At 42.4% G+C, this 27,995-nt stretch overlaps 1 protein-coding gene across 1 annotated transcript in view; it reads right to left on the bottom strand.

Moving 5' to 3' along the window:
- LOC135971491 (butyrophilin-like protein 8) overlaps nt 1-27,995 on the bottom strand; it is a 43,070-nt gene that overhangs the window by 13,909 nt on the left and 1,166 nt on the right. The window lies entirely within an intron of this gene.

Raw genomic sequence — 27,995 nt, 5'->3', positions numbered from 1 at the left:
TTGATAGTGGGGTGTTAACATCTCCCACTATTATTGTGTGGGAGTCGAAGTCTCTCTGTAGGTCTCTAAGAACTTGCTTTATGAATCTGGGTGTTCCTGTATTGGGTGCATATATGTTTAGGATAGTTAGCTTTCTTTGTTGCATTGATCCCTTTACCATTATATAATGCCCTTTTGTGTCTCTTTTGATCTTTGTTGGTTTAAAATCTGTTTTTCAGTGACCACAATTGCAACCCCAGCTTTTTTTTTCCTTTTATTTGCTTGGTAAAAATTCCTCCATCCCTTTATTTTGAGCCTATGTGCATCTTTGCACATGAGATGGGTCTCCTGAATACAGCACACAGATGGGTCTTGACCCTTTATCCTATTTGCCAGTCTGTGTCTTTTAATTGGGGCATTTAGCCCATTTACATTTAAGGTCAATATGGTTATGTGTGAATTTGATCCTGTCATTATGATGCTAGCTGGTTATTTTGCCTGTTCGTTGATGCAGTTTCTTCATAGTAGCCTTTCCTACTGGCTGCCCTTAACATTTTTTCCTTCATTTCTACCTTGGTGAATCTGACAATTATGTATCTTGGGGTTGCTCTTCTCGAGGAGTATCTTTGTGGTGTTCTCTGGTTCAATACCCCTTTTTAACAATAGATACATGAACCAGACAGAAAATTAACAAGAAAATACTGGATTTGAACTGCACATTAGAGCAAATGAACTTAAACAGATATGTACAGAATTTTTCACCCAAAAGCAGCAGAATGTGTATTTTTCCTAGTGTACATGGAACATTATCCAGGATAAACCAAATATGAAGCCATAAAACAAGTCTTAGCAAACTCAAGAAGATTAAAATCATAATAGTATTGTTTTCAGGATGACAGTATAAAATTAGAAATCAGTAACAGGAGAAATTTTGGAAAAGTCCCAGATATGTGGAAATTAAACAGCATGTTTCTGAAAAATCAATGGATCAAATAAGAATCAAAGGTAAATTAAAAGTGCTCACTTCAGTAGCACATATACAGAAGGAATTTTTAAAATTTTGGTATAAATGACAATAAAAATACAATATATCAAAACCTATGGGGTGCAGCAAAAGTAGTGCTAAAGGGGAACTTTATAGTTATAAATGCCTACATTAAAAAAGAAGAAATATCTTAAACAAAAAAGTAATGTTATGCCCCAAGGAGCTAGAAAAAGAATGTAAACCCAAAGTTAACAGGAGGAAGAGAACAATAATATCAGAGCAGAAATAAATCAAATAGAGAACAGAAAAACCATGTGAAAAAAATTAATAAAACCAATACTTGATTCTTTGAAAAATAATTTTTTTTTGAGACAGAGTCTTGCTCTGTTGCCCAGGCTGGAGTGCAGTGGTGTGATCTCAGGTCACTGCAACCTCTGCCTACTGGGTTCAAGCAATTCTCCTGCCTCAGCTTCCCAAGTAGCTTGGACCATAGGCGTGCACCCCCATGCCTAGAAAATTTTTTTGTATTTTTAGTAGAGACAGGGTTTCACCATGTTGGCCAGGCTGGTCTTGAACTCCTGATCTCTCAGGTGATCCACTGGCCTTGGCCTTCCAAAGTGCTGGGATTACATGCATGAGCCACTGTGCCCAGCCTTGAAAAATAAATAATATCAAATTCTGAGATAGACTAAGAAAAAAAAAGACAAGACTGGAATAAATAAAATCAGAAATGTAAGTGGAGACCATATAATACATACCTCAAAAATAAAAAGTATCATCATAAACAGTTATGAAAAAGCATCTGCCAACAAATTGCATAACTTATAAAAGTTAATAAACTACTACAAAACAGTAACTTTCAAGAATAAATTAGGAAGAAATCGAAAGCTTGAACAAGCTATTATAATAATAAATAAAGACACTGAAGAAGTAATTAGAAACCTTCCAACAAAAACAAAGCTTGGTACCAGATGGCTTTATGGCTGAATTTTATCAAACATTCAAAGAATTATTACCAATACTTAACTCTCCCAGAAAATAGAGCTGGGAGAATATTTACAAACAGACTTTACAAGGCCAGCATCATTTTCATAACTAAGCAAGAAAAAGACATCACAATAGGTGTCTTTAGGCCAAGAAAAAAAAAAAAAAAAAAACTATAGGCCAATAACTCATATAACGTAAAACTCCTCAGTCAAATATTAGCAAACCAAATTCAACAACACATCAAAAAGAGTAGATGTCATGACCAAGTGGGATTTATCCCTGGCATGAAAGGCTGGTTTAACATAATCAATGTAATACATCACATGAACAGCACGAAAAACAGAAAACCACATGATTATCTCAATTGACACAGAAAAGTACTTGACAAAGTTCCATGTCCATTCTTGATTTAAAAAACTCTTAATGGCCGGGTGCAGTGGCTCACACCTGTAAACCCAGCACGTTGGGAGGCCAAAGCGGGCAGATCACTTGAGGTCAGGAGTTCAAGACCAGCCTGGCCAAAAAGGTGAAATCCAGTCTCTACTAAAAATACAAAAATTAGTCAGGGGTAATGGTGTGTGCCTGTAGTCCCAGCTACTCAGGAGGCTGAGGCAGGAGAGTCACCTGAAAACAGGAGGCAGAAGCCGCAGTGAGCCAAGATTGCACCACTGCATTGCAGCCTGGGTGACAGAGCGAGACTCCTTCACAAAACAAACAAACAAACAAAAAACTCTTAACAATTCATATATAAAAAGCAAAATTCTGGCCAGGAGCAGTGGCTCACGCCTGTAATCCCAGCACTTTGTGAGGCCGAGGTGGGCAGATCATGAGGTCAGGAGTTCAAGACCAGGCTGACCAACATGGTAAAACCCCATCTCTATTAAAAATATAAAAATTAGCTGGGCATGGTGGTGAATGCCTGTAATCCTAGCTACTCGGGAGGCTGAGGCAGGAGAATCGCTTGAACCTGGGAGGCGGAGGTTGCAGTGAGCCAAGATCATGCCACTGCACTCTAGCCCGGGCAACAGAGTGAGACTCTATCTCAAAAAAAAAAAAAAAAAAAAAAAAACTAGATACCATGGGTCGCTTCTAAGATGGCCGAATAGGAACAGCTCCAGTCTGCAGCTTCCAGTGAGATCAATGCAGAAGACGGGTGATTTCTGCATTTCCAACTGAGGTACCTGGTTCATCTCATTGGGACTGGTTGGACAGTGGGTGCAGCCCACAGAGGGCAAGCTGAAGTAGGGCAGGGCATCGCCTCACCTGGGAAGCACAAGGGGCAGAGGATTTCCCTTTCCTAGCCAAGGGAAGCCATAACAGACTGTACCTGGAGAAACGGTACACTCCTAAGCAAATATTGCACTTTTCCCATTGTCTTAGCAACCAGCAGACCAGGAGATACCCTCCCATGCTTGACTTGGTGGGTCCCACATCCACAGAGCCTTGCTCACTGCCAGCACAGCAGACTGAGATCAAACTGTGATGCTGCAGCTTGACTGGGGGAGAGGTGTCTGCCATTGCTGAGGCTTGAGTAGTTCACCATGTAAACAAAGCGGGGAAGCTTGAACTAGGCGGAACCCACTGCAGCTCAGCAACGCCTACTGCCTCTCTAGATTCCACCTCTGGGGGCAGGGCATAGCAGAACAAAAGGCAGTAGGCAGCTGCTGCAGACTTAAACGTCCCTGTCTGACAGCTCTGAAGAGAGCAGTGGTTCTCTCAGCACAGTGTTTGAGCTCCAAGAACAGACAGACTGCCTCCTCAAGCAGGTCCCTGACCACCGTGTAGCCTGACTGGGAGACACCTCCCAGTAGAGGCTAACAGACACCTCAAACAGGCAGGTGCCCCTTTGGGATGAAGCTTCCAGAGGAAGGATCAGGCAGCAATATTTGCTGTTCTACAGCCTCCGCTAGTGATACCCAGGCAAACAGGTGTGGAGTGGACCTCCAGCAAACTCCAAACAGATCTGCAGCTGAGGGGGCTGACTGTTAAAAGCAAAACTAAGAAACAGAAAGGAATAGTGTCAACATCAACAAAAACGACATCCACACCAAAACCCCATCTGCAGGTCACCAACATCAAAGACCAAAGGTAGATAAAACCACAAAGATGGAGAGAAACCAGAGCAGAAAAGTGGAAAAGTCCAAAAACCAGAGCGTCTCTTCTCCTCCAAAGGATCACAGCTCCTCACCAGCAAGGGAACAAAACTGGACGGAGAATGAGTTTGATGAATTGACAGAAGTAGGCTTCAGAAGGTCGGTAATAACAAACTTCTCCGAGCTAAAGGAGCATGTTCTAACCCATCGCAAGGAAGCTAAAAACCTTGAAAAAAGTTTAGACGAATAGCTAACTAGAATAGCCAGTGTAGAGAAGACCTTAAATGACCTGATGGAGCTGAAAAACATAGCACGAGAACTTTGTGACACATGCACAAGCTTCAGTAGCCAATTCGATCAAGTGGAAGAAAGGATATCAGTGATTGAAAATCAAATTAATGAAATAAAGCAAGAAGACAAGATCAGAGAAAAAAGAGTGAAAAGAAATGAACAAAGCATCCAAGAAATATGGGACTATGTGAAAAGACCAAATATACGTTTGATTGGTATACCAGAAAGTGACAGGGAGAATGGAACCAAGTTGGAAAATACTCTTCAGGATATTATTCAGAAGAACTTCCCCAACCTAGCAAGGCAGGCCAACATTCAAATTCAGGAAATACAGAGAACCACAAAGATACTCCTCGAGAAGAGCAATCCCAAGACACATAATTGTCAGATTCACCAAGGTTGAAATGAAAGAAAAATTGTTAAAGGCAGCCAGAGAGAAAGGCCAGGTTACCCACAAAGGGAAGCCCATTAGACTAACAGCGGATTGCTCAGCAGAAACTCTACAAGCCAGAAGAGAGTGGGAGCCAATATTCAACATTCTTAAAGAAAAGAATTTTCAGCCCAGACTTTCATACCCAGCCAAACTAAGCTCATAAGTGAAGGAGAAATAAAATCCTTTACAGACAAGTAAATGCTGAGGGATTTTGTCACCACCAGGCCTGCCTTACAAGAGCTCCAGAAGGAAACACTAAACATGGAAAGGAACAACCAGTACCAGACACTGCAAAAACATGTCAAATTGTAAAGACCATTGACACTATGAAGAAACTGCATCAATTAACAGGCAAAATAACCAGCTAACATTATAATGACAGGATCAAATTCAAACATAACAATATTAGCCATAAATGTAAATTGGCTAAATTCCTCAATTAAAAGACACAGACTGGCAAATTGGATAAAGAGTCAAGACCCATTGGTGTGCTGTATTCAGGAGACCCATCTCACATGCAAAGATACACATAGGCTCGAAATAAAGGGATGGAGGATCTACCAAGCAAATGGAAAGCAAAAAAAAGCAGGGGTTGCAATCCTAGTCTCTGATAAAACAGACTTTAAACAAACAAAGATCGAAAGAGACAAAGAAGGCCACTACATAATGGTAAAAGGATCAACTCAACGAGAAGAGCTAACTATCCTAAATATATATGCACCCAATACAGAAGCACCCAGATTCTTAAAGCAAGTCCTTAGAGACCTACAAAGAGACTTAGACTCCCACACAATCATAATGGGAGACGTTAACACCCCACTCTCAATATTACATCAACGAGACAGAAGGTTAACAAGTATATCTAGGACTTGAACAGAGCTCTGGACCAAGCTGACCTAACAGACATCTACAGAACTCTTCACCCCAAATCAACAGAATATACATTCTTCTCAGCACCACATCAAACTTATTCTAAAATTGACCACATAATTGGAAGTAAAACACTCCTCAGCCAATGTAAAAGAACAGAAATCATAACAAACAGTCTCTCAGACCACAGTCCAATCAAATTAGAACTCAGGATTAAGAAATTAACTCAAAACCTCACAAATACATGGAAACTGAACAACCTGCTCCTGAATGACTACTGGGTACAAAATGAAGGCAGAAATAAAGATTTTCTTTGAAGACAATGAGAAAAAAGACACAACGTACAGGGCCGGGCGCGGTGGCTCACGCCTGTAATCCCAGCACTTTGGGAGGCCGAGATGGGTGGATCACAAGGTCAGGAGATCGAGACCATCCTGGCTAACACGGTGAAACCCCGTCTCTACAAAAAAATACAAAAATTAGCCGGGTGCGGTGGTGGGCGCCTGTAGTCCCAGCTACTCAGGAGGCTGAGGCAGGAGAATGGTGTGAACCCAGGAGGCGGAGCTTGCAGTGAGTGGAGATCGCGCCTCTGTACTCCAGCCTGGGCGACAGAAGGAGACTCCGTCTCAAAAAAAAAAAAAAAAGACACAACGTACAGAATCTCTGGGACACATTTAAAGCAGTGTGTAGAGGGAAATTTATAGCACTAAGTGCTCACAAGAGAAAGCAGGAAAAACCTAAAATCGACACCCTAACATCACAATTAAAAGAGCTAGAGAAGCAAGAGCAAACAAATTCAAGCTAGCAGAAGACAAGAAATAACTAAGATCAGAGCAGAACTGAAGGAGACAGAGACACAAAAAATCCTTCAAAAAATCGATGAATCCAGGAGTTGCTGTTTTGAAAAGATCAACAAAATACATAGACCACCAGCAAGACTAATAAAGAAAAAAAGAGAGAAGAATCAAATAGATGCAATAAAAAATGATAAAGGGGATATCACCCCAATCCCACAGAAATACAAACTACCATCAGAGAATACTGTAAACACCCTATGTGAATAAACTAGAAAATCTAGAAGAAATGGATACATTCCTGGACACATACACCCTCCCAAGACTAAACCAAGAAGAAGTTGAATCTCTGAATAAACCAATAACAGGTTCTGAAATTCAGGCAGTAATTAATAGCCTACCAACCAAAAACAGCCCAAGACCAGATGGATTCACAGCCAAATTCTACCAGAGGTACAAAGAGGAGCTGATACCATTCCTCCTGAAACTATTCCAAACAATAGGAAAAGAGGGAGTCCTCCCTAACTCATTTTATGAGGCCAGCATCATCCTGATACCAAAACCTGGCAGAGAAACAATAAAAAGATAATTTTTAGACCAATATCCCTGATGAACATCGATGCAAAAATCCTCAAGAAAACACTGGCAAACCAAATCCGGCAGCACATCGAAAACCTTATACACCATGATCATGTTGGCTTCATCAAGGCTGGTTCAACATATGCAAATCAATAAACGTAATCCATCACATAAACAGAGCCAAAGACAAAAACCACATGATTATCTCAAATAGATGCAGAAAAGGCCTTCAACAAAATTCAACAGCCCTTCCTGCTAAATACTCTCAATAAACGAGGTATTGATGGAATGTATCTCAAAATAATAAGAGGTATTTATGACAAACCCACAGCCAATACCATACTGAATGGGCAAAAACTGGAAGCATTCCCTTTGAAAACCAGCACAAGACAAGGATGCCCTCTCTCACCACTCCTATTCAGCATAGTGTTGAAAGTTCTGGCTAGGGCAATCAGCCAAGAGAAAGAAATAAAGGATATACAATTAGGAAAAGAGGAAGTCAAACTGTCTCTGTTTGCAGATGACACGATTGTGTATTTAGAAAACCCCATCATCTCAGCCCCAAATCTCCTTAAGCTGATAAGCAACTTCAGCAAAGTCTCAGGATACAAAATCAATGTGCAAAAATCACAAGCATTCCTATACACCAATAATAGACAAACAAAGAGCCAAATCATGAGTGACTTCACATTCACAATTGCTACAAAGAGGATAAAATACCTAGGAATACAACTTACAAGGCATGTAAAGGACCTCTTCAGGCAGAACTACAAACCACTGCTCAATAAAATAAAAGAGGACACAAACAAATGGAATAATATTCCATGCTCATGGACAGGAAGAATCAATATTGTGAAAATGGCCATACTGCCCAAGGTAATTTATAGATTCAATGCTATCCCCATCAAGCTACCACTGACTTTCTTCACAGAATTGGAAAAAACTACTTTAAACTTCATATGGAACCAAAAAAGAGCCTGCATAGCCAAGACAATCCTAAGCAAAAAGAACAAAGCTGGAGGCATCATGCTACCTGACTTCAAACTATACTACAATGCTATAGTAACAAAAACAGCATGGTACTGGTACCAAAACAGATATATAGACAAATGGAACAGAACAACAGAAATAACACCACACATCTACAACCATCTGATCTTTGACAAACCTGACAAAAACCAGCAATAGGTAAAGGAATCCTTATTTAATAAATGGTGCTGGGAAAACTGGCTAGCCATATGTAGAAAGCTGAAATTGGATCCCTTCCTTACACTGTGTACAAAAATTAACTCAAGATGGAGTGAAGTCTTAAATGTAAGACATAACACCATAAAAATCCTACAAGAAAACCTAGGCAATACCATTCAGGACATAGGCGTGGGCAAAGACTTCATGACTAAAACACTGAAAGCAATGGCAACAAAAGCCAAAATTGACAAATGGGATCTAATTAAACTAAAGAGCTTCTGCATAGAAAAAGAAACTATCATCAGCATGAACAGGCAACCTACATAATGGTAGAAAATTTTTGCAATCTACCCATCTGACAAAGGGTTAATACCCAGAATCTACAAAGAACTTAAACAAATTTACAAGAAAAAAAACAACCCCATCAAAATGTAGGCAAAGAATATGAACAGACGCTTCTCAAAAGATGACATTTATGCAGCCAACAGACATATGAAAAAATGCTCATCATCACTGGTCATCAGAGAAAGCAAATCAAAACCACAATGAGATACCATCTCATGCCACTTAGAATGGCAATCATTAAAAAATCAGGAAACAACACATGCTGGAGAGGATGTGGAGAAATAGGAATGCCTTTACACTGTTGGTGGGAGTGTAAATTAGTTCAACCATTGTGGAAGACAGTGTGGTGATTCCTCAAGGATCTAGAACTAGAAATACCCCCTTTGACCCAGTGAACCCATTACTGGGTATATACTCAAAGGATTATAAATCATTCTTCTATAAAGACACATGCATATGTATGTTTACTGCAGCACTATTCACATTACCAAACACTTGGAACACATCCAAATGTCCATCCGTGATAGACTGGATTAAGAAAATGTGGCACATATACACCATGGAATACTATGCAGCCATAAAAAAGGATGAGTTCATATCCTTTGCAGGGACATGGATGAAGCTGGAAACCATCATTCTAAGCAAACTATCACAAGGACAGAAAACCAAACACCGCATGTTCTCACTCATAGGTGGGAGCTGAACAATGAGAACACATGGACATGGGGAGGGGAACATCACACACTGGGGCCTGTTGGGGATTGGGGGGCTGGGGGAGGAATAGCATTGGGAGAAATACCTAATGTAAATGATGAGTTGATAGGTGCAGCAAACCAACATGGCACATGTATACCTATGTAACAAACCTGCACGTTGTACACATGTACCCTAGAACCTAAAGTATAATAATAAAAAAAACTAAAATTCCTCTACATAATAAATGTCATTTATAAAAAAGCCCATAGCTAACACTGTAATCAATGGGGTAAAACTAAAAGCTTTTCCTCTATGATCCAGAACAAGACATAAATGTCCACTCTCACCACTTTTACTCAGAATAGCACTAGAAATATTAGCAAGACCAATCAAATGAGAAAAAGAAATAAAAGGCATCCAAATCAAAAAGATGTAAAACTATCTCTATTTGCAGATAGCATGATCCTATGTGTAGAAAACTGTAAACATTACACACACACACACACACACACAAACTAGAGCTAATAAATGAATTCAGTAGAGTTTCAGGATACAAAATTAACATATAAAAATCAGTAGCAATTATATAGACTAACAAAAAAATTTGAAAAAGAAATTAAGAAAAAATCCTATTACAATAGCATCAAAAAATACCTAGGAATAAATTTAACAAGGGGATAAACTTAACAAGGGGATGAAAGATTTGTCTTCAGAAAATTTTAAAACATTGATGAAGGAAATTGAAGAAGACAAAAATGAATTGATAGATATTCTGTGTTGATGAATGGGAAGAATTAATATTGTTTAAATGTCCATACTACTCAAAGCAATATACAGATTTAATGCAATCTCTATCAAAATTCCAATGGCATTGTTTATGGAAATAGAAAAAACAATTCTAAAATCTATATGGAGCCAAAATAACCCAAATAGCAAAAGCAATACTGAAAAAGACAAACAAATCTGATGGCTTTATACTTCCTAATTTAAAATTGTGTTATAAAGCTACAGTAATAAAAACAGTATTGTGCTGGTATAAAAAAAAGACATGCAGACCAGTGGAACAGAGAAGAGAGCCCACAAATAAATCCAAACATCTATGGTCAACTAATTTTTGACAATGGCACAAGAGGATACAATGAGGAACAGATAGCCTGTCCAATAAAAGGTTCTGGGAAAACTGGATTTACACAGGCAAAGGAATACAATTAGATTCTTATCTTATGCCATGCTCAAAAATCAACCCAAAATGGATAAAAGACATACGTATGAAACCTGACACCATACAACTCCTAGAAGAGAACACAGAGGGAAAGCTCCTCAACATTGGCCTTGGCAATAATTTGGATATCACCTCAAAAACTCAAGTACAGTAATAAAAATATATAAATGGTACCACCTCAAACTAAAACCAAAGGAAACAATCAACAAAGAGAAAAGACAACCGACAACCTTCGAGAAAACAATTGCAACCACATATCTGATAAGGGGTAAAATTTATAAAGAACAATTAAAACTCAATAGCAGAAAAATAAATAACCCAATTAAAAATGGGCAAAGGACTGGAACAGACACTTCACCAAAGAAGTCACAAAAATGGCCAACAGGTATATAAAAATGTGATCAACATCACTAATCATAAGGCAAATTCAAATCAAAACCACTATGAGATATCACCTCACCCATATTAGAATAGCTAGGACCTAAAAGACAAAAGATAACAAATGTTGGCAAGGGTATAGAGAACAGGGAACCCCTGCACAATATTTGGTGGGAGTGTAGGTTGATATAGCCATTATGGAAAACATTATAAAGGTTCCTGGCTGGGCACAGTGGCTCACACCTGTAATCTTGGCATTTTGGGAAGCTGAGGCAGGTGGATCACTTGAGCTCAGGAGTTAGAGACCAGTCTGGGCAACATGGCAAAACCCCATCTCCACCAAAAATACAGAAAATTACCTGGGTGTGGTGGTGCATGCCTGTGGTCCCAGTTACTTGGCAGGCTGAGGTGGCAGGATCATTTGAGCCTGGGAGGCAGAGGTTGCAGTGAGCTGAGATCATGCCACTGCACTCCAGCCTGGGTGACAGAGTGAGATCCCATCTAAATAAATAAATAAAGCTCCCTAAAACGTTAAAAATTGAAATGCCATATGATATGGTTTGGCTGTGTCCCCACCCAAATCTGATCTTGAATTGCAGTTCCGGTAATCCCCACATGTCGTGGTAGGGACCTGGTGGGAGGTAATTGAATCATGGGGGTGTTTACCCCCGTGCTCCTGTTTTCCTGATAGTAAGTAAATTTTCACAAGATCTGATGGCTTTATAAAGGGGCTTTTCCCCCTTTTGCTTGGCACTTCTCCTTGCTGCCGCCATGTAAAGGATGTGTTTGCTTCCCCTTCGGGCATGACTGTAAGTTTCCTGAGGCCTCCCCAGCCCTGTGGAACTGTGAGTCAATTAAACCTCTTTCCTTTATACATTACCCAGTCTCGGGTATGTCTTTATTAGCAGTGTAAGAATGGATTAATACACCATATCACCCAGCAGTCCCTCTTCTTTACCATCTTGTAAAGCTATTTACACTCTTATGTTTATGGCAGCATTATTCACAATAGCCAAAATATGGAAACAATGTAAATGTCATAGAAAAACAAATACATAAATATGATATATGTACATAATGGAATATTTTTCAGCCTTAGAAAAGAAGATCCTGCCACTTGCTACAACATGTATGGACCTGGAGGACGTTATGCTAACTGAATAATCCAGACACAGAAAGGAAAATGTGACTGGGTGCAGTGGCTCAGGCTTGTAGTCCCAGGACTTTGGGAGTCTGATGCAAGAGAATTGCTTGAGGCCAGGAGTTCAAGACCAGCCTGGGCAATATAGCAAGACCTTGTCTCTAGAAAAAAAAAATTTGTTTTAATTAGCCAGGTGTGGTGGCACATGCCTGTAGTCCCATAACATCATGTAGTCATAGCTACTCAGGAAGCTGAGGCAAGAGGATTGTTTGAACCCAGTTTGTTACAATGAGCTCTGATCATGCCACCACACTCCAGCCTGGGCAACAGAGTGTGACTATTTTTTTAAAAAAAGAGCTAATTTCCAGCATTCATCATGCTAATTAAGTCATAAGAATCACCAATAAACTCCATTAAAAATTAAAACAAGAAAAACATTACATGATTTCATTTATATGTGGAATATTAAAAAATCTGAAAAATAGGCCGGGCGCGGTGGCTCAAGCCTGTAATCCCAGCACTTTGGGAGGCCGAGACAGACGGATCACGAGGTCAGGAGATCGAGACCATCCTGGCTAACACGGTGAAACCCCGTCTCTACTAAAAAGTATAAAAAACTAGCCAGGCGAGGTGGCGGGCCTGTAGTCCCAGCTACTCAGGAGGCTGAGGCAGGAGAATGGCGTAAACCCGGGAGGCGGAGCTTGCAGTGAGCTGAGATCCGGCCACTGCACTCCAGCCTGGGTGACAGAGCGAGACTCCATCTCAAAAAAAAAAAAAAAAAATCTGAAAAACACAGAAAAAGAACTGACAGTGGTTATCATGGCTGAGGGAGGGGGAGGAAATGTGGAGATGTAGATCAAAGGATAAAAAGTAGGCAATATGTAGAATGAATGTCTAGAGGTCTAATATACAATATAAGAAGTCAAGTAGTAAAATTGTATTGTATTAGGAATTCTTGTTAAATAAGCATATTTTAGCTGCTCTTATTACAAAAATACAAAGTAACTCTCTGAAATGATAAATATGTTAATCTGCTTCACTAGTGTAACTACTTTACTATCTATATGCATCCCATAATGCTGTGTTGTAAACCTCAAATACACATAATTTATCTTTGAAGAAACAGAGTAGGATGAAGGACAGAGCAAGATGGCAAAATAGAACTATTTAGCTGTTGTCTCACTGCGGAAACATCACCTGGAATGACTAGCAACATACATAAATACCTTCATGAGAGCTAAGGAGCCCAGGTGAGAGATCAGAGTATATGTTTGTAACATAATAAGAAAAGATGCATTGGAGAGGGTAGAAAGGACAGTTTTAATTACCTGAATCACTTCTCCCCCAGCTCCAGGTATCACAGCACAGAGAGAGATACCATGCACTTGGGAGAGAAATGTAAGTGAACACAGGGTTCTGCCTTGTTCCCTAACATTTGGCCCCCAACAATAAAACCAAGCATTAGGCATACCCCTAAGCTTCTTAATCCAGGTCAGTACCCATAGTTTGATCCTTCTGACCTGCTCCAGTGGCAGGCAAGATCCCACAGCCCCTTCAAAATTTACTGTATGTCTGGCCTTCATCACTGCCAGCTGACTACAGTAGCGTCTGTACCAGAAAAACCTCAGAGGCAGAGAGGCAGGCATCAGCAAATACTTTAGGTACTCCTAACACTGTACCAGTCAGTAGCCACAGCTCCATTTAGGGTAAATGCCCTATATTGGTGTACCTTTTTTTAATCTTTTATATCATATTTTTACTGTATCTTTTCTATGTTTGGATATGTTTAGATACACAAAACTTACCATCATATCACAATTGCCTACAGTATTCAGTGCAGTCACATGCTGTACAGGTTTGCAGCCCAGGAGCAATAGGCTGAATCATACAGCCTGGGTGTGTAGCCGGCTGTGCCATCTTGGTTTGTGTAAGCACACTCTACAATGTTCACACAATGACGAAATCATCTAACAACACATTTCTCAGAATGTATTCCTGTCATTACATGATGCACGACTGTATTTAAAACTGTAAGCCTTTTATAGCAAATTCTTTAAGAAAGGGAGTCCAAGGGCCTGTCAACAGATGTATCTTAGCTAAGACAAATAGTCATTTCCTGGCACATTGAACTTTCTCAGGCAGGCACTTTAAGGAGCGCTGGTTTTGTCTGAGGGGCATGGTCTTATGCTGTTAGAAGCCATGCTAGGGTTTGGTCAGTTCTCTCAGAGCTGACCAAAGTTGTCATGTAGTGAGAGTTCTACCATTTTCACCTGCAAAGTCTTCCCCAGATGCTTCTATCCATTCTCCCAACGCTTTTTTTTTTTTTTTTTTTTTTTTGAGACAGAGTTTTGCTCTTATGCCCAGGCTGGAGTGTAATGGCGTGATCTTGACTCACCACAACCTCCACCTCCTGGGTTCAAGTGATTCTCCTGCCTCAGCCTCCTGAGTAGCTGGGATTGCAGGCATATGCCACCACACCTGGCTAATTTTTGTATTTTTTTAGTAGAGATGGGGTTTCTCCATGTTGGTCAGGCTAGTCTCAAACTCCTGATCTCAGATGATCTGCCTGCCTCGGCCTCCCAAAGTGCTGGGATTAAAGGTGTGAGCCACCACACCCAGCCTCTTTCAACACTTTTTATTTCTGTAGCGTTAACATTCCTGTGAACATTCTGTCTTTGTTTTTCACCCCTGTCTGCACCTCTGCTGTTGGTGAGGGGCTCCTGGTCATCACAGTCACATGTGGACTCCCCTGCTCTGTACCTCCCAGCCTTTCTGCCAACAGCGTTGGAATCACAGTGTTGTCCTGGAGATTAAGTGAGGTAGGTATAATGTGCCAAGTCCCCTACTTGACACAGCAGGCGCCTAGCAGAGGCTGAGCTCAGTGAGTTAGTGGGGATGTTGGTATGTGCCTTCCCCCGTTTCTAGCAGAGGCTGAGCTCAGTGAGTTAGTGGGGATGTTGGTGTGTGCCTTCCCCTGTTTCTAGCAGAGGCTGAGCTCAGTGAGTTAATGGGGATGTTGGTGTGTGCCTTCCCCTGTTTCTAGCAGAGGCTGGGCTCAGTGAGTTAGTGGGGATGTTGGTATGTGCCTTCCCCTGTTTCTAGCAGAGGCTGAGCTCAGTGAGTTAGTGGGGATGTTGGTGTGTGCCTTCCCCTGTTTCTAGCAGAGGCTGGGCTCAGTGAGTTAATGGGGATGTTGGTGTGTGCCTTCCCCTGTTTCTAGCAGAGGCTGAGCTCAGTGAGTTAGTGGGGATGTTGGTATGTGCCTTCCCCTGTTTCTGAGTCCTGCCAGCCCCGCCAAGGGACTCTGCCACAAGACGGCAGAAACTCCGTCTGTCTGCCTTACCAGACACGCTACCCAGACTCACAGCTGACTGCTCAACACATATGCTGGCTCACTCACTCACAGCCAGTAATCCTGTGTATCATGACTGAAATCTCCACACAGGCATCTCTCTTCTGCTTTCCTTGGTTACTGGGAAGCTGAATTTGTGTTCAGATGAAATGGAGGACGGGAAGGAGGCATAAGAAGAGGGAGTTCTTTAAGTCCACATGCATTCTCCCATGCCAGCCACACAGGAGTGGAGAGGGCTTTATTTATAAAAGATATAAAAAGCAAACAGACTGAAATATTTAAATCCCACCAACTAGAAGCAACTGATCAACACTTTGATAAATTTCTTGTCACTTTTTTGTTCAAAGGTTCAGAATGGTTTCTGTGTATCTTTTAAAATACGTAATTGTTTACAGCATATTCAGCTTTTTATCCTGTTCTTTCTTTCCATGTGAGGTTTTTCCACATTACTCTCATGCTGGCTGCCTCCCTGTTTTCAGCAAGCCATTGTTTCTCAGAAGCTATTAACATAATTCCTTGAGAAGTTTATGGCAGATGCACTCTTAGGTACTGTCAAAAGACAAAATTACATAAATTTGGTTTAAGATCGAACTGGCTTTTATGAATCAGGGAAGCCTCTATTCTTCAAAATAGAAGGAGAGCTCCCACTGGGCAATGGCAGAACTGTGGGCTTTGTAAGGTGGGACCGAGCAAACAGAACAATAGAAAAAAATCAGATTGGTTAATATCAGGTTACTTCAGGTTATTTTCTTGTAAGGTAAAGCACAGGCGACTTCTTCATGATGCTGACTCAGGTAAACTGAGGTCTTTCCAATTGGTTGCTGTGAATTTCCTGTTTTCAGGAAAGAACAGTTAGTTTGGGGATCCACCTGCTTCCTTAAAGTTTCAGTCTGTAGTCCCAGCTACTCGGGAGGCTGAAGCTGGAGGATCGCTTGAGGCCAGGAGTTCAGGCAGGTCAGGGCTGCTGAACCAGACCAATGGGGTCAGTGAAGACCTAGGCTGACACCATGTGTTAGTCAGGATTCTCTGGTGAAAGAGAGCCATAGAGAGAGAGAAACTGATTTATTTAAGGAATCGGCTCACGCAATTATAAAAGCAGCAAGCCTCGAGATCTACAGGGTGAGTCAGCAAGCTGGAGACCCAGGAGAGCAGATGGTTTAGTTCCTGTCTGCGGGCTGAGTGAAATAGCCAATGCCCTAGTTTGAAGGCTGCCATGCGGGGGAGTTCCCTCTTACTTGGCGGATCAGCCTTTGCGTTCTTCTCAGGCCTTCGTCTGAATGGATGAGCCCACCCACATGAGGAGCAACAATCTGATTTCCTCGGTCCCCCAATCTCATACAAAACACCCCCACAGAAACACCAGAAGAATGTTGTCCAAAGATCTGGGCACCCTGTGGCCCATCAGGTTGACACCAAATTAACCAACACACCCGTCTGCCTACTCTGCCCTCATCAGCCGCCTTTAGGGCCTCCTGGGTGTTGCTTCATGGTTACAAGACCGGAGTGGACCCAGGCATCACACAGGAGGACGCGGGAATAGGCAGTACCAGCCAGCTCTTCTCTGTGCTCTTCTGTTTGTTTGTTTGTTTGTTGTTTTCTTTTTTTTTTTTGAGAGAGGGTCTGATTCTGTCACCCAGGCTGGAGTGCGGTGGTGCAATCTCGGCTCACTGCAACCTTCACCTCCCAGGCTCAAGTGATCCCTCCACCTCAACTTCCCGAGTATTTGGGACCACAGGCACTCGCCACCATGCTTCACTATTTTTTTGTTTTGTTTTGTTTGGTATTTTTGGTAGAGAAGGGGTTTCACCATGTTGCCCAGGCTGGTCTTGAATTCCTGAGCTGAAGAGATCCTCCTGCCTCAGCCTCCCAAAGTAAGCCACCACGCCCAGCCCGGTTTTCTTTTTTAGTCTTAAAATCTTTCCCAAAGCTCATACCAGAGTTCCCCACACATCCCAATGGCCCACACAGGTCACCTGGCCTCCTTTAACTGCAAGCAGCAAAACTGAGTATCCGGGAAAGGAGAATGGGAGTCGCTGTGCTTGGCCATCTTACATCAATTCTGATTGGTCTGGGCGTATTGCTGCCCCCAAGTAATTCTGGGGCTCTGTCAGTCAAAGAGAAGAGAAGTGGGGTGGCTACCCGGGAGCCAGACAACAGCATCAGCCACAGGTGACAGACCGAAATCCCGAACCAGTCCTGCTCTTTCGGCTGTGGGTCAGGGCTGAGCATAACTTAACCATGTGTGTAGAGAGTCTCTTGCCTTACTTTGTCAGGAGCTGATTCTCTGTATTATGCCGGGAGCTTTATATTTTAATTCCCATATGGCAGCCTCCTTCTTCCTCCTTCTGTGTCTCATGGGGTGGGAGGGTGTCTTGCTGTGGACCCCATGGCCACAGCTGAATTGAAACTTCCCCCAGTGGAGGGTGGAGGTCTTGAGGCAGCATCCACCTTGGTGGCTGTTTTCCTCCCAAATCCCAGAGGCGAGCCAGCCATTCAGCACAGCAGGTGCCCCCGCCACAGTCAAAAGCCTCACACAGCTGGCTCTGGCAGATGTCCTGGATGTGCTCAGGTGATCCTGTGCCACCTCCCTGACCCGACAACCCGTCCACGAACCAAGTGCCCCATGCTGTGCCCTGTCTAGGTCTGTGCCGGGGCCATCTCTTTGAGACACAGATTAAATATTGCTGTTTTCAGGATTCACATTTTCCATCAGGTTGTGCCTACACCTGTGAAGTAAAATCCTGCAAGCCTAGAGTTTTGGATTTCTAACAAAAGATGCAGTTCAGCTGCCATTCTTGGTACCCCAGCACCCCCCCGCCACCCCCGCCACACACACACACCCTGGTTGGCCTGACCCTCGGCATGATCACTGCCTGGCTTGGGGCAGAGCCTCTGTCAGTCGAGTTGCTACTGCCTTCAAGGGCTGTACAACTTCATAATGTACACTTCATAGTGTGCTAAGACCCTGCACTTAATACAACTTAATATAATCCCTTGTATATCTAGAGGCTATGCTACTAGGGAACTTGTAGTCTGGCTTAAAGTTTTATGACCTCTGAAAAAATTAAATGTACTTGGACATGACAAAAGCCAGACAGATCAATGTAACTAAATAGGTGGTCCATGACAAGCCCTTTTGTAGATGATGATTTAATACTATAAAGTAGGCCGGGCGTGGTGGCTCAAGCCTGTAATCCCAGCACTTTGGGAGACCGAGGCGGGCGGATCACAAGGTCAGGAGATCGAGACCATCCTGGCTAACACGGTGAAACCCCGTCTCTACTAAAAACACAAAAAACTAGCCGGGCGAGGTGGCGGGCGCCTGTAGTCCCAGCTACTCGGGAGGCTGAGGCAGGAGAATGGCGTAAACCCAGGAGGCGGAGCTTGCAGTGAGCCGAGATCGCGCCACTGCACTCCAGCCCGGGGGACAGAGCGAGACTCCGCCTCAAAAAAAAAAAAAAAAAAAAAAAAAAAAAACTATAAAGTAGTTCAAAGCAATGGAGAAGTTAAATGAGTAAATGGTAATGGGGCAATCAGTTCTTCATAGGAGAGGGAAACTCAGGTGTTCTAAAATAAATTCAAGGGAGATCGTTGTAGTTTTAAAATATGTCCACAAATTCTTTTATATTCCTGATTTCAAGAGATGGAGTTTAGGTCCCCTTTCCTGGAGTGTGGGCTGGACTTAGTGATTTGCTTCTCCTAGAGTAACACATGGCAAAAGCGCTGGTGTGCAACTTCAGAGACTAGGGCATAAAAAGCACCACAGTCCTGTGTTGCCCTCTCTCTTGGATCACTTGTCATGCCAAGAGGACACTCAAGCAGGCCCGCGGAGGGGCCTATACTATGAGAAACTGAGGCCTCCCACCAGCAGCCACAGGAGCGAGCCAATTTGGAAGCAAATCCTCCAACTCCAACTGAGGTATTTCTCCAAATGACTGCAACCCCAGTCCAATCTTCACTACAGTCTCATAAAAGACCTGAGTCACAGCCACTCAGTTAATATGCTTTCAAATTCCTAGCCCTATCTCCATGTGGGATAATAAATGTTTGTTGTTTTAAGCCACCAAGTTTTGGGGGCAATTTGTTATATGGTAATAGTTCACTAATTAAAAGATCAAAGGGAAATATATTTTTAAATTAATTTTAGAAAAACAGAACTGGGCGTTGGAGGAGAAAGGACCTCTAAACTTTAATGAAGGATTCCTGTAAAACCTGAATGTGGGTTTTACCAGCTCACGCAACAGTGAGGCCGCGCTGGCCACGTTGTTGAATGATGCCAGCTTGTGGCCAGAGTGCAGTGTGGCCACAGGGCGCCTTTTCCCCTTTTTGAAGTTTCCTGACTATGGCAAGACTGCCAGTATTCACCAGCTGTCCACGAGATCCTCTAAGCCCCGGCCTCCTCTGCAGTTAGAACGGAGCTGTGTGACCTGGTTCTGGTCAAGGAGAGGAGGAGGTTTTAAATGACGTAACGCACGTCTGGGCCCTTAAACATCCCATGGGCTCTTCCAGCCTTCTCTACAGTGGCAGTTCTGAAGGCCACACATTCCAGATATGATGGCTGCAGGATGGAAGAGGGCAAACTGACTGACAAGGAAGTTTACATGAAGAACAAACAAACCTTCTTGTCTTAGGCCACTGGGAGGGAGGGTGTATTTGTTACTGCAACCTCGTCTAACTATCCTGACTAAACCATTGCACTTTTCTAGCATCTCTGGGTCTTTGAGGTACTCCATGTGTTCTCCAGGGCCAGTCCAGATTGTGTGTGTGTGTCTACACTGCTGTCACCTCCAGTTTAGTAACAGTGCTTTGTACAGAAAGATTATTTCCAAAGTTCTAGGGACCCTGGTGCCCACCACACAGGCTGATATGAACATAAGCCTTTCTTGTAATTTTTCCTTAGCCCAGCCACGACCAGACCTTCATGCTTCAGAAGTGTTACTGTTCGGAGAATAACCTGCCACAGGCTACCTTCCACACCCACAGGCCCTGAGCAGTCTCATGGAGCCCCTACAGGGCACTCCCTGCCAGCTCCTGACCTGCTCCCTGAGTGCTTCTCTGGACTCCGAGAGCCAGACCCAGAGAGAGGGAGGGGTCAACCACTGACCCAGCTAAGGCTGCACTCTTCAAGTCCTCAGATCCCGTCCTAAGATCTTCTGCTTCCCAGGGAGACAGAGAAAGGTGATCCAGTCCCCTCAGGAAGACTCAATACCTACAGGAGTGTGACCACAGCAAACCAATCATGAATGCTCAGATAGTGCATGCTGTATGGCACCATAAGATCTGAGCCTCAAGACTGCCCAGCTGTGTGTCCTTAGACAGTTCTTACCCTCTGTGTTCCCCATCTGTAAAATGGGGATGTATACAGTGCTGTCATCAATGGGTTACTGACAAGATTCAATATATCAATATATACAAGTTCTAAGTGCCTTACGTATGCTAATTTAATTTTCACAACAACTCTGTGAAGTAGGTATTATTACCTATATTCCAGATGAGGGAGCGGAGACCAAAGATTACCCAACTGCCCAGTCCCCTAAGAAACCCAGAGCCCAACACAGATTCAAGAAAGTACCTTGGAGCAGGTGCCATTTTCCAAGAACTCTCTGTCCAAGTTAGGGAACGATAGCTCCTTTGATTTTCTCCTTTCCCGAGGTCTTACGAAACTGAGTTAGTCCATGTGTACAAGAGGGTCCAGCTCTCTCTCTTTTAAAACAAAAATTGCCTCCTCCTGCCAAGTTGGCAGAGGCCTGCATGGGTGGCATCCTAACAGCCTCCTGCTTGGTCTTGGCACTCTGTGGCTTGTGAACAACCACCAGAGATGAATATATCTTCACGAGGAGAACAAGCAGCTGGGCTTGAACCAGCAGGTGCCCAGGGCAGAGCATTTCAAAGATGTCAAAGATCCCAGCCTCCGAACTACCCAGCTGTGTGTCCTGGGACAATTTGCTTTCCCTCTCTGTTTCCCCTTCTGTAGAACAGGTGTATGTGCCTTCATCAAAGGGCTGTTGAGAAGATTCAATATATCAATACATATATTTAAAGCATTTAGAAGAGTGCTTGCACAAAATAAGCCCCATAAAATTTTCGCTGTTATCATTTTAGATGCAAGTGTCAGTCAGGACTTCTGACATAGACACCTCCCTTTCCACAGGGCCCAGAAATGAGAACAGTAGGAGGCTGCTTGTGCCTTCTAGACCTTTTCCCAGGGACCACGGGTTATCCCTTAAGAGCCGCTGGTAACAGGTTTCTCCAGGTTCATCCCACGTCCCTTCCAGCTCAACAGCGCCCCCTGCCATGCAGATTTTACACATCCATGTAAAGCTTCCAGGCATGAAAGGAAATTGTTGGTGCTAAAGGGCAAGCCGGAGAGAGAACTGCAGTTGATGGCCAATTCAAAAGGTGAATTTCTCTAATAAAGAATGTATTCCCACAATGGACACAAACTCTACAAAAGGTACCGAAAGACTTGATCTAAGGACACGACGGGCACTCCCTGGGAGAGATGGCTCAGCTGGGTAACACACATGACAGAAGAGTAAAGAAAATTAAACAACCAGACACTATTTGCTGCCTGCAAATTTAGAGAAAAAACAAACCTGCCAAAACCCAGTCCTGGGGAGGTGAGTGCGTAAAGAGCTTTCACTTACAGGTGGAAGCTCTATAAACTGAAATACTCCTTCTTGAAGTTGTTTAGCAATCTGATGCAATTTAGGATTATTTATGTTTACATATAATTTTTGAATAAATACTATATTCTCGTGGTTCAAAATGCAAGTATAAAAACGATATGCACTGAAAATTCTCCTTCCCACCCTTCTCTTCCAGCAACCCGGGTACCTCCTCACAGACAGCCCAGGTTAGTGGTTTCTGGTGCAAACTTTCAGGAACATTTTTATGAACATACACAAATATGTACACATTCATTTCACCCTTTCTTATGCAAATTATAACATATTATAGCTTGGCACATTGATTTCTTTACTTAATATACATCTTGAAGATTTTCTCGTACCATTTTATAAAGAGGCCCCTCTTCCTTTTTTATGGCTGAAAGTAGTACATTGCATGCTCTTATGGGTTGAACTGTGTTCCCCCAAAATTTATATGTTGAAGTCCTAACCCCAGATACTTCCTAATGTGACCTTATTTGGAAACAGAGTCATCGCAGATGTATTTCGTTAAGTCGAGGTCATGCTGGCGTGGGCCCTAATCCAATATAACTGGTCTCCTTAAAAAAAGGGGAAATTTGTACATACGCATGCACGCAGTGAGAACGTGGTGTGAAGATAAAGGCAGAGATTGGGTGATGTGTCCACAAGCCAAGGAACGCCAAGGATTTCCATCAAACCACCAGCAGCTAAGCACAAATCGTGGAACAGAATCTCCCTCACAGCCTCAGAAAGAACCAACCTTGCTGACACCTTGATCTCAGACATCCAGCCTCCAAAACTGTGAGACAATAATGTTCTCCTATTTAAGCCACATTGTGTGGGGTACTTTGTTACAGCAGCCCTGGCAAACTAACACCTGTGAATATACAATAACTTATGTAATCATTTCTTTAGTTTGGACCTTTCGGTTTTCTCCATCTTTTACTTTAGAAACGCTATTGTGAATAACCTTTTCACACACCATTTCATGAGTGTGTGACTATACCAGCAGGGCAGATTTCTAGAGGAGAACTGCCGCGGCAAAGAGTACGTGCACGTCCATCCATACTGCATGCTGCCTTCCCTGGAGGTGGGGTCCGTCAACACTCCACCGGCAAGGCGGAAGAATGCTTCCCCGCCATGCCATCACCACCATCGCGTGCATCAAACTTAGGATCTTCGCAATTCTAATAAGAGAAAGATTGTGTTTCCGTGTAGTTTGGACTTGCTTTTTTTTTTTTTTGAATCATTTGTATAAGCTTTTCTGTGAGCCCATTTTTCCACTGGGTTGTTCATCTTTTCAATTTTGGAGAAGCTCTGTGTATCAGGGAAATTTGCCCTTTGTGATGTAACATGCAAATATTTTTTCCAGTTAGTCATTTGATTTTTTTAATTTTCTTGTGGTGGTTTTGCCACACGAAAGTATTTTATTTTTATGTATTTGAATTGATCTATCTTTACTTTTACAGTTTTTGGATTTTGCGTTATAGTAAAAAGGAAAGAAAGAAAACAAAAACCCTCCCTCAGTCCAATATGAGCAAAGAAATCTCCTGCTGTTGTTGGTTTTTTTCTTTGTAAAATTTTACGGAAGTGGGAGCAGCCGCCATGACGGTTAGTGTGTGCATTTCACATTTAAGTCTTGGATACACCTGGCATTGGTCCTGGTGTAAGGGCTGCGGTTTGAATCCAACTTCATTTTTTCCCCAATGCTTCCAGCTGTCCCTGCTCTGTCTTTGCCACTAATTTGAAATAATAGCTTCACCAGATGCCCAATACCCATGACTGTTTAGGTCTATTTCTAGACTTTATACGTATGTCTCAGAATTATACCAGCTTAATTATTAATGTGCTTTAATAGTGCCTTGCATCATTCATATTTTTATAGGCATTTTCTGGCTAGAAACAAGCAAGAGCCTGTTAATTTGTCCTTGTGAACTTTTGAATCAATTGTGCGTTGCAAAAGATTCTATCGCTTTTATTGGGATCGTGACAATTATAATTTACAGGAAATGAATATTCTGATGTCAAGTGTATCCATTCATGTGAATGGAACATCCAAGAATCTTTCCATAAGTTTAGTTCATCCTCCACGTCCCCGGGAGCACTGTAAATTTTCTTCATAGGGGTCTTTCCATAAGTTTAGTTCATCCTCTGCGTCCCCGGGAGCACTGTAAATTTTCTTCATAGGGGTCTTGCACATGAGTCGTGAATTCCTGGGCATTTGGTCTTGTTTGTTTCTGTTGTAAATGTAGTCTTTCCTTCCATTATTCCAACTGTGGTTTCCATAGAAGGAAACTTGATTTCTGTATGTTAATATTGAAACTACACACCTTACAGCATTCTCATTTATTCTAGTTTTTTTAATTCTTGTGAGTTTTCCAAAAATGAAATCTTAACTGCAAATAAGACAATTACATCTCTGCATTCCAATGTTTATATTCTGATTTCTTTTTTCTTTGTTTAATCCAGCTGCAATGGGAAATGATAGTAGTGATGGGTAACGACCTTGTCTAGTTCTTTACTCTGATTGCTTCCAGTGTTTACCTACTAAGCTTATTAGTGTTTCTAATTCCCTATTGTTCTTATTTTAAGACTCTTAAAAATGTTCTATTGAACCAGTGATTCCTCTTCTTGTCAGTTATTCCAAGGAAAATACGATGAAAGCGTTATGCACGCCACTATCTAAAACAGCACTAATTTATTTTTTTAAAAAGACATACTTAGAAAAAAACCTCAGTGAGTGACGCAGAATAGTTAAGGAGACTATAGTTTAATGGAATATCACAAAGACTAAAAACATGAAAAATGCTAATGTATATTATTTGTAAAAATGCTATATAAAAATACAGATATAGTATTATTACGGCACTATCTGAAAAACACTCACAAATTGGTGACAAAAAAAGTTTACTAAGCTAAAGTCTACTAAGTAAGAAAATTTACTAAATTATGGGCTGGATGTGGTGGCACATGCTTGTAATCCCAGCACTTTGGGAGGCCGAGGCAGGGGGATCATCTGAGCTCAGGAGTTCAAGACTAGCCTGGGCAACATAGTAAGACCTTGTCTCTATTTTTTTAAAAAATGAAAGTTTAGGCTGGGTGCGGTTGCTCACGCCTGTAATTCCAGCACTCTGGGAGGCCGAGGCGAGTGAATCACCTGAGGTTAGGAGTTCGAGAGCAGCCTGGCCAACATGATGAAACCCCATCTCTACTAAAAATACAAAAACAGCTGGGCATGGTGGCGGGCGCCTGTAATCCCAGCTACTCAGGAGGCTGAGGCAAGAGAATCCCTTGAACCTGGGAGGAGGAGGTTGCAGTGAGCTGAGATCGTGCCACTGCACTCCAGCCCGGGCAACAGGAGCAAAAACTCCATGTAAAAAAGAAAAAGAAAAAGAAAGAAAGTTTACTAAATTAAGAATAATTTTTCTGTTTTCCAGATTTAACATAATGAAGTGATATTATGGTACAGTGGGAAGAGAGATTTTATTTTAAAATAACTTTGCAGTTGGGCATGGTGGTTCACAACTGTAATCTCAGCACTTTTGGAAGCCAAGGTGGGAGGATCACTTGAGGCCCAGGAATTTGAGACCAGCCTGGTCAACACAGCAAGACCCTACAGCTCCAAAAAAATTAAAAAATTAATCTGAGGCTGGGAGCGGTGGCTCACGCCTGTAATCCCAGCACTTTGGAAGGCTAAGGTGGGCAGATCACTTGAGGTCAGGAGTTTGAGACCAGCCTGGCCAACATGGTGAAATCTCGTCTCTACTAAAATACAAACATTAGCCGGGTATGGTAGTGGGTGCCTGTAATCCCAGCTACTCGGGAGGTTGAGTCAGGAGAACTGCTTGAACCTGGGAAGCCGAGAGTGCAGTGAGTTGAGGTCGTGCCACTGCACTCCAGCCTGAGCAACAAAGTGAGACTGCGTCTACAAAAAAAAAAAAAAAAAATTAATCTGGATCTAGTGGTGCACACTTACAGTCCTAGCTACTCAGGAGGCTGAAGCAGGAGGACTGCTTGAGCCCAGCAGATTGAGGTTGCAGTGAGCTATGTGATGACACCACTGCACTCCATCCTGGGTGACAGAGCAAGACCCCGTCTCTAAAAAAACAAAAACAAATAAATTTGTGACCAAATCCAGTGGCTAAACACAGAGTGGGAATTAAGCCCTATGGGCATAGCTCAACATTAGTTTGTACTTAAACCACTCCAAAGGGAGGTAGATGAGCCCCCAAAGCAAGAGCAAACCCAAACAACCTCATTGCTGCACCTACTGGCCTCCTAGAGCAGTGCTGTTCAATGGAAATGTAATGTGAACCAAGTATGTGACTTCTGATCTTCTAGTAGATGCATTTAAAGTAAAAAGGAACAGGTAAAATTCATTGTAACCATGTATTTGATCTACCCCAATATAGTCAAAATATTATTTCAGCATGTAATCAACATTAAAAATTATTAGTAAGATAGTTTACATTCTCTTTTCCTACAAAGTCTTAGAAATGTGGTGTGGATTTTACATTTACAGCACATCTCAATTCACACTACCATAAGCTACATGTGAATAGTGACTGCCCTACTGAACTCAGCTCTGACCTGTAGATATCCCTAAAAGACAGGTGTTAGAAAGGCAAGTGTGTGTCCTGTGTCTGTGTGTATGTGTGTCTGTGTGTGTTATGTAGACACAGGCCAAATGAAAGGTACCTGCAATATAATAAGGCTCAAGGAAGAAAAATCATCATCTAAAATAAAAAGTATCTGACAGGCATGGTGGTTCACGCCTGTAATTCTAACACTTCCGGAGGCCAAGACAGATGGGTCACTTGAGCCCAGCAGTTTGAGGCCAGCCTGGGCAACATAGTGAGGGCCCATCTCTACAAAAAATACAAAAATTAGTGGGGCTGTGGTGGCATGCACCTGTAGTCCCAGCTACTTGGGAGGCTGTGGTGGGAGGATCCCTTGAGCCTGGGAGGTCGAGGCTGCAGTGAGCCATGATCATGCCACACCACTCCAGCCTGGGCAACAAAGTGAGAGCTTGTCTCAAAACAAACAAACAATAAGATAAAATAAAAAGCATCTAACTTAAGATGATTTTTGTGGGTTTCCCATAATCCCTTCCGCACACATACCACCTTTCATGGAGCGAAGTGTTCCAACCTGGACGTGAATATTTTTCTGTCTTGTTGCCTAGAGGTAAAAACCCAGGCTTTGACTACCATGAACCTTTAAGGGCAGCTTTAATTCTGGAGGCCTGTGAGGACCACCCAAAGCTCCTTCTAGAGCTGTGCTAGCCAATAAGGCAGCCATAGCCACATGTGGCTATTTAAATTAAATGTAATTAAAAATTCAGATCCTCAGCAGCACTGCCCACATTTCAAGGGCTCAACAGCTGCAAGCGTCTGGCTGTCCTTTGGGGGCAGCTCTAGGGGAATCACCTCCCAATCCTCTACTGGCCCTGGTGCTCTCACCTAAAGCTGCAGGCCTGGGCCTGGGGCTCTACTCCTCCTTAGGAGTTGCCGCTGCCTGTTAACTCGCCCAGACTTTCTTTGAGGTGGGTGGGGTTGTGGTGTGAAGCCCAAATGCGGTCAAGGGCTTAGTGCTACAATGAAACGCCCATTCCCTCTACTTAAGTGAACACTGTGTCTCAGCACCCACATGTATGAAAATGAAAAATAGGCGTCCAGCTGATGCCAAACACTGGCTCACCCCAGCAATATGTAAAATTCATTCAAATAATATAAATAATTTGAGCTGTAAAACAAAATCCATCACATTACAAGTTGTGTTGTGCTTCCAAAGCATTTCACTTTTTGTCTAAGAATTAACAGTAAACATTTTGATATATATATATAATTTTGCTAATAATCCAGAAAATAATTAACCCTAAGAGGGAAAAAAGTGTAATCTAATTCGTTACGGAGATACATGCTAGGGTAAACAATAAACAATAAAAATGCATAAAACTATTTTACACTAGTATCTGACAGGCACGGTGTCAGATACACTAGGATAAAATTA

This window comes from Macaca fascicularis, chromosome 6, assembly GCF_037993035.2.
Source record: "Macaca fascicularis isolate 582-1 chromosome 6, T2T-MFA8v1.1".
Lineage (NCBI taxonomy): Eukaryota > Metazoa > Chordata > Mammalia > Primates > Cercopithecidae > Macaca > Macaca fascicularis.
Note: the sequence above shows the minus strand (reverse complement) of the source record. Positions and strands in the feature narration are given on the sequence as shown.